The 8,382-nt window shown below is 36.5% G+C and overlaps 1 protein-coding gene across 6 annotated transcripts in view; it reads right to left on the bottom strand.

Moving 5' to 3' along the window:
- Positions 1-261: 261 nt before the first annotated feature.
- LOC122059259 (probable sugar phosphate/phosphate translocator At1g06470) overlaps positions 262-8,382 on the bottom strand; it is a 43,330-nt gene continuing 35,209 nt past the window's right edge. The window contains exon 12 of one of the 6 annotated variants that reach the window (XM_042621954.1): positions 262-628. The gene's annotated coding sequence lies outside the window, so the exon portion shown is untranslated. The other 5 variants (XM_042621952.1, XM_042621950.1, XM_042621949.1 and 2 more) reach the window with 5 other exon arrangements.

The raw sequence follows: 8,382 nt of genomic DNA, 5'->3' as shown, positions 1-8,382 counted from the left end.
AAAGATGTGCAAAAAGGTTATCTGAACTACTGGGGTAGAATATTTTAGCATCTTTGTGTCTATCTCTCACCTCTTCATACGAATTGATGATCTCGCTGCCCTCATGGCTGGCATCATTTTTTTGCAACTCATTGATGGGCTCCTTAATACCGATTGCTCAAAGAATCTCTCTTATTTTTTATGACAAAAAGGGAGGTTGTTAATAGTGTATTACCATGATGTGCTTTCCACCTAAACCCGTTATATAGATAGAAAGACACATAAAATAAATATTTTGTCAATTTCATCAAAAAGAGTGTTTAGTTAATTATGAGGAGAATATTATATTAATACATAATAGAGCTATTAAAGTTGGCATGGTCACATGACTCACATCAGTTATTGCTCTAAATTGATGAACCCCATAAAAATAAATATAATTAGGGTTAGAGCTCGGTACCAAACAGGCACAGCTAAGGAATAGTGCACTCAAAGGGACATGTCATCGAAGAATTTCTAAGATTCATTCTCGAGCGGGGAGCGAGTTCAAGACCAAAGAAAGCTAGAGCATCTCTTCCTTTTCGCCTTGCCTCAAGGGCTTACGGGTCTGTGGGCAGAGTTGAACAAGGCTCGTATTCAGATACTACACCTGAAGAAGAGGTTGAAAAAGGCCGGATCAAATTAAAAAAAAAAAAAAAAAAGTAAGAAGAGAAAGAACCATTAATATTGTTACCAAGCTGTGTGGCCCTTGCACAAGTGTGGGGTTAAGAATAATAGCGTGTAGGAGTATCAACAGATTTTTCATTTTAGGGACTGCAGGGGTTATTTTGCTTGGTCTTGTGAGTAGGAGCAGGCTGCAGTACACTGGCAGAGATCTTTTCCCATATAATTAACTAGTTTAGAAAAATTTCTTTACTTTTCCCATTCGGTAGTATAATGATCATATAATTAATTGAAAATAGTTTTATTCACTCATGAGTAACAAAGGAGAAATAGAGAATGATATTATGCAAAGAATTATAATAGGGTGGAAGAAATGAAGGGGTGCTTTCCAAGTGTTGTGTGATTGACATGTACCTTTGAAACTCTCAAGGAAAATTTTATAGAATGGTTATATGCCTGGTAATGACATATGGAACTGAATGTTGGGTAGCGATAAAAAAACATTTAAACAAACTTAAAATGTGGCAGAAATAAGAATATTGCGATGCGATAGATGAGTGGTAAAACTAAAAAGAATAAAGAATGTATAAATTAGAACAAACCTTGTGTGCCCCTACTCATATAATAAGTTGTGAGAGGCGAACTATTCATGATAAGTTGCGAGAAACTTGTCTGAGATGACATGGACATGTGGAACGAAGGCCTTTGAATGTTCAGAGAAGTGAATTATTGCAATCAAAGAAACTAAAATAGGTAGAGGTAGACCTAAAACAATCATAGGTAGCTTAATATTATATGACTTTCATTAGAATTTATTGGAGAAATAGGATCCATATAGCCGACCTCATTTATTTAGAATAAAGCTGAATTGAGTTGACTTGTCTTTTTCCCATTCGGAAGCATAACAATCTCACAACTAATTGAAATTACCCAAATTTTAGACTCTCAATTGCACATTTTCTTAAACAAAAATAAAATAAAAATGAATTCTATCTTTGTAAAATTTACTCAACTTGATGGTCTATAATTTTTCCCCCAAAATATTAGGTTCTATGCTATTTCCTGGAATTATTTTTCCTACCATGTGGCGAATCCCATTCAAGCTAAAACTTACCACACCAGTAAGAATGATGAGGGTCAGATGTCCATTAAGAAGTTCTAGGTACCAACCCCATATGACAAATTCCATACCCACATAGATAATTCACCAAATAACCATTATGGAGTACTAGTCCTCTCTTCTTATATATCCAATTCAGTGCAATCTAATAGTTATTGCTTAAAAGCAAAAAATACTCTGAAAGTGATTTGAAATAGTCAACTCATATGGCCATCATATAAGAGGTTGTTTCAAATTCCAAGCAATATTTTAGAGACTGACAATTTCAAATTGGAGTCAAAACCAGCATATGGACAGAAGAAAATGACATGAAGATGTCTACAAAGTTTGAGTACCAACTAACACTGCCTTGTTAAAGCCATTAGAGCTGAATTGGAGCAACTTTCCCATTTCTTCTAAGCAACTAACAAATAGACTCCACCTATTACAATTTCTGAAACATTGGCAGCCATCAAAGGGAAGGTTCAAGCTTTTAAGTCTGAGGCTAATATGACAAAAACAACATTTATCACTAGTAATAAACTTTTGATTAATATAAAGGTAAAAATGGAATTCTAGATTTCCAGAGAAAAATGATCAATGATGCAGTAACTCATTAAAGCAATAAAGGAGGAGCAAAAAATCCGGCTAGTAACTAAACTATTGACCATGTCCTCTCAAAGCCAGATTGGATTATTGACAGCTAAAACATGACATCTGATGAAGTTAAGTTTTGAAAAATAAACAGGGCAGACAGGGAAGGAATCAACATAATACTCCAAGTAGTTAGATAGTAGAAGCTAATCCTATACTAATAATGCAGATGTGGTAAATTCAAATTAAATTAGGTTCTCCCCAACCGAGTTTAAGCTGGGTTGCTAGGAAGTTCAAAATGGAGATAATTTATTCCCAAAATTTTTCTCCATTCTGTTTCATATTTTTCTGTATTGATAACAAAAAATCATGTTGGGTAATGATTACAAAAGTTTGCTTTTCAGGTTTGTAAAAATTTTCACTTCCCTTGCAACCAAACGGAGCCTTGAGTTCCTTGTCTCGTCGAAGCCCTTGTTTTATCCTTCTATGTTCTGTTGTATCTTCATAATTTCTCCACTTTTTCTTCTTTCAAGTACGAAGGAAAGCTCGGTATTGAACATTGTGTTTACAAAGATTCACATACTGTTTATAGCATTCATTACATCCATTTCTATTGTTGCAGAAACCCAAAGGTAGAAGAAGATGATGAGATTTTGGTTCCAGTAAAGCCAGCTATTTTTTTGTGGTTGTGGCTCAAGTTGAGCTATTTATCCACAAACTAAGCCCCATGAATCAACTGAACCAAGCCAAAAGTGAAATCTCATTCTGTCTCTAATTCCAAATTGCTCAAACGAGGGAGGTAAGGTTAGAAAAAAGAGGTTACAAAATCTGTTGTAATTAGCTTGGCTATGAACAGATTTATCCATAGATAAAAACCACAAGAATAAGAATCAATTGAATTCCTCTGTTTTTTTCTCCTTTTTCTGGCAGTTCTAGTTACACTCACATACATTTTTAATGGGTACACTCACATACATTAACGTTTCAAAAACTGCAAAGTTTTTTGAGAGAATTTCCAATAGCAAATGCATGTCTTCTGGTCAAAATCTTCCAAAGCGAAGGGCTGATTTGCTTATACTTTCTATCCATGCAAACTTTCCACTTATGGGCTCATCGAGGAACCATTAAATCATATTGGTAAAGCTAATGACCTGGTCAAGATATGTAGAAGTTGCATTTCTGAGGTTGGCCAACAGATTACTTCTCACTCAAGTTTCTTCACGAGAACATCAGTTAAGCAACCATCATCCATAAGGAAACCCAAGTACCATTTGTTTATTCCCAACTTTAACTCATCTTCGGTGAAGAGCTTCAACTTGAACATTGATCCACTGCACACACTATGCGGATATGGAAATTCATAAGCAAGCGAGAAGCAGAGTAAAATGGGTTTTAAGTGTACAAATCTACATCACTATGCCTTCCTTTCCCTTGTCAGAAGTATATATATATATATATAATGGCATTTATTTCACCAAGACCATTACTAGAGAGTTGAATCAACTCATGTGAGCAATAGAGAAGATCATTTGCTTATTATATTTTTGTACAGAACCCCCCCCCCCTTACATCATCATCTGATGTTTCAGCAACTAAAAGCAGCATCTAGTAGTTAAATTAGTACTCATTTTTTTCCTAATATACTATACATTCTATGTTTAGCTGTCAATAGAAACAGCATTCAAACAGTGATAGGTTTAGTATTTGTTTTAACAATGGTGCACCAAGGGGACTTTTCAAGACAACAAGATATCATGCCTTCGAGAATGTGAACTGAGTTCTTGCTGGTTCTTTGTGTAGCTCCCAAAGCCAATCAAGCATCTGACTGCATGCATTTTCCAGATAGGCACATGCCCGAGAGCAATCATGTAACTTTCATTTCCAAACACATTATAGAAGGTTCTAGAACTGACATAGTTTGAAATCTTCAGCTCTCCTTTCTATCAGACTAGACTGTTAGGACTCCCAGGATGGGCATCCCTTTTTGTATTCTCCGTCTTTCTTATAAGAAGGAAAAATATCAGAAATGAATCTACAGAAACAACATGCAACATTCAGTGTATTGGTTTGAAAGCTCATAGTCTTCTTCTGTTTTTCATGCTCCTATGTCCTCCTTTAAAATGAATAATATTTATTAATCTACTTATGCTTTAATGCCATTTTCTTCATTAGACTAACATTAGAATTAATTCCTTACCTCCTTCCATTTTTTCATTGAGTGTTTATTCAGTATTAGTTGTTCTCTAATGAATTTTAAGTAATTTGTGGTTGATGAAAGGTTCATAAGCCTTTGTGCCTTTAAACAGGTTTCTATTGCTTTGTAGAATCAAGTTATCTATCTAGTTGCAATAGACTTAAACAAGGCAGAATGGAAGAAGAGTAATTGTGTTGCTGACCCCATTAGTTAGTAAGTGTTAGTTGGGTTGAGTTTAAGCAAATAGTTCTGTACATGCAATTACAAGGTGACTGATAGAAGTTGCATAATTCATTCCAGCCTTTATTCTCTTATAGAAATATTCAAGAAAGAAAAATGACCTTCGCACCGCCCAGAGATGAAGGGTTTTCAAAGTGGTCCATCTCAGTGTGCCACGTTGAAGCATGATGTGTAAATCGGATGGAGAGGACAAGGTTTAGATTAGCCATGCATCATATTTCAGAGCCTAGTCCATTCAAACACTCTCCCCTGTATTTGCATGCATCCTTGTATTGGCACGCATACTCTGTCCATGCATTAGTGTGCATCCTCAGGCCTTTTAAAATCTTTATTTGCCATGTGGCCAACTCTATTTGGGTGGAAAATTGACATGTGAGAAGGGAACTGCGACAATATCAGTCCATTAAAGACAAACAGTAGCACCAAGGAAGAAGAAGAGAAGAGTAGAGAACTTTCCCACGGTTTGTTTTGTGAACAGAATACACAAAGCGTGGGCTAGAGAATGGACTTATATTAACCAAAACAACTAACACCGACTTAAAAGTACTTGTACCACCCAATACCCTAAACACCCCTTACTACTTAAAACTAACAAAATAACAAAATAACTAAAACAGAAACATAAATCGAGACTACTATTTAACACTCCCTCTCAAGCTGGAGCATAGACATTATCCATGTCCAGCTTGGAATATCCTTGTAGAAAAACATTCCAAAACAAGGCTTTGGTAAACAAATCCTAAGTTGATTATGAGAGTTGACAAATGGAGTGGAGATCAACTTCTTCATCACAACATCTCAAACAAAATGGAAATCTACTTCAATATGCTTCATCCTCTCATGAAAAACTGGATTATTAGCAATGTAAATGGCTTCTTGGTTACCACAAAACATCATCATTGGCTTGTTGACTGAATAACCAAGCATTTGAACAAAGGACCCAAGCCACATCAACTCAGGCTGCAGGGTCAGCCATAGCTCGATACTCAGATTTAACACTTGAACGAGCCACAACAATTTTTTTCTTACTCCTCCATGTAACAAGATTACTCCCAAAAAAGGTGCAATAGCCTGTAGTAGAACATTGGTCCCCATCAGCACCAGTCCAATCAACATTGAAATAACAAACAATACCAATGTGACCATGACGACGATAAAAAAGGCCTTTCCCTGGTGCACCCATAAGGTATCTCAATATACAACAAGCTACCTTCCAATAAACTTACTTAGGTGTTTGTATGAACTGACTAATGGCACCAACAACATAGGAGATGTCAGGCTAGGTAACGGTAAGATATATAAGTTTACCGACAAGTCCTTGATGTTGATGTTTATCTTCAAACTCTTTGTCATTAGATGCTCCAAGTTTGATATGAGCGTCCATAAGAATATCTACAGGCTTATAGCTTAACATTCTTGTCTCACTCAGAAGATCAAGAACAAAGTTCCGTTGAGACAAACTGAGTCCATTCTTACTTTGATGACCTCAATACCAAGGAAATAGTAGAAAGCACCCAAGTCTTCCATCTGAAAGTGTTGTTGTAAGTAACTGTTGACCTATGCAATCCTAGACAAATTGTTGCTAGAAACAATGATGTCATCAACATAAACGATTAGTATAATAACTTTAGAGTCATGACGACAAACAAAAACCGAGTGATCTAGGTAACAGTGAGAAAAACCATATGCAACAACAACTTTGCTAAATTCACCAAAGTACCAAACCATGCATGTGGGGATTGTTCAGCCCATAAATGACTTTGTGCAGCCTACAAACTTTGGTAGTATCCTCCCCGTGAGCAACATACCTAGGACGTTGCTCCATATAAAACTCCTCTTACAAGTCACCATACAAAATATAATTCTTGATGTCTAATTGATAAAGGGGCCAATCAAGATTTACAGCCACAGATATCAGGATGCACACAGAAGTTAACCAAGCAATGGGGGAGAATGTCTCAAAGTAGTAAATTCCATAGGTCTGAGTAACCTTAGCAACAAAAAGAGTCTTCAATCACTCAACTGAACCATCAAGGTTATACTTAATAGTATACACCCAACGACATCATACAAGGTCCTTACCGGAAGTAGGTCTACCATTGACGAAGTCTTATGAGATAGCAAGCCATCCATTTCCACATCCACTGCAGTATTCCACTCAGGGTTAGCATAGCATCTTTGTAACTGGAAGGAATGGAGTGGGATGTAAGGGATAAAGGAAATTGAAGAAGAGAAGAAAGAAGATGAGAAATGGAAACATAATTTGCAATCAGATAGATAACTAAAGAGTTCTTAGTATAGGAATGGCCGAATGGGTACCTTTCCGAAGTGAAATTGGGAGATCAGCATTAGAGGGAGAATCTCCAGGCAAAGAGTCGGATGGAGGAGGCTAAGGAATGGCGGGGAGAGTCACTGATTTCTTAGGATGACAATTGTATATCTGTAAGGGCAACCTTGTAGGCTTGTGGTCCGAAACCTCAAGAGTAATGAGCCAAGGAATTGGTGGGGTAGTAGGCGAGATAGGACCCAAATAAAAAACAAAGGCACCAAAATAGGGTGTATTCAAAAAAAAAAAAAATATATATATATATATATATATCAGCACTAACAAATTGTTGAGTAAGAGGATCAAAGCACGGGTAGCCCTTTTGGGTTCAGGAGTAACCGAGAAAGACACACTTTGTGGACGGAGGAGACAGTTTATCGTGGCCAGGACGAAGAATATGCACAAAACATTGACAGCCAAAGATGCGAGGAAATAAAATAAACAAGGGGTTGTTAGGGGAAAAAAACAGCAAATGGAGTTTTATTATGAAGGATAGAGGACAACATCTGGTTAATGAAAAAACAGGCGGTCAACATAGCACCACCCAACAATAAATTTTAAGGACATTCATATAGAACATTAAAGACCTAGTAATGTTTAACAAATGTCAGTTTTTAAGCTCAACCACACCATTTTGTTGGGGTGTGTAAGAACAACTGGTTTGGTGAATCAAGCCATGGTCAGAACAAAAAGAGGAAATCCCATGTTGAGTAAGCTTGAAGAGCATTATCGGTACCCAAAACTTTCAAACAAACACCAAACTAAACTTTTATTTCATTATAAAATTAAGACAAACCATTTCAGAACCATCTTTCAAAAGGTACAACCAAGTCATTAGAATGATCATCAATAAATAAAACAAAGTAAGAAAAATCAGACCGACTTTTGATCCTATATGGCCCCCTAATATCTGAACTAAATCAAATAAAGACCAACTTCTAGACTCTCTACGAGATGAAAAAATAGAACAGTGATGCTTGCCAAGCTATCAAGCTTCACACTCAATATGGGAAATAGACTTGCAACCAGGAATCATATGTTGTAGCTTGGTAAGAGAAAAGTTCCCCAACCGGTAGTACCAATGTAAAGGAGAAACGCTAGTAGAGGTAGCAGACACCATTGTAGATGAGGAGGCAAGATCAAAGTACAATAGGCCATCCCTCTCATGAGCCGATGCCCGCCACCAATCGTCATCTTTGTCTTGAGATCATGAAAAACGCAATGAGAAGGACAAAATATAATAGTGCAGTTAATAATTTTAGTAAATTAACTAACAGATAAGAGACT

The sequence above is a fragment of the Macadamia integrifolia genome, chromosome 13 (genome assembly GCF_013358625.1).
Source record: "Macadamia integrifolia cultivar HAES 741 chromosome 13, SCU_Mint_v3, whole genome shotgun sequence".
Lineage (NCBI taxonomy): Eukaryota > Viridiplantae > Streptophyta > Magnoliopsida > Proteales > Proteaceae > Macadamia > Macadamia integrifolia.
This window is presented reverse-complemented; position numbering and strand designations above follow the sequence as displayed.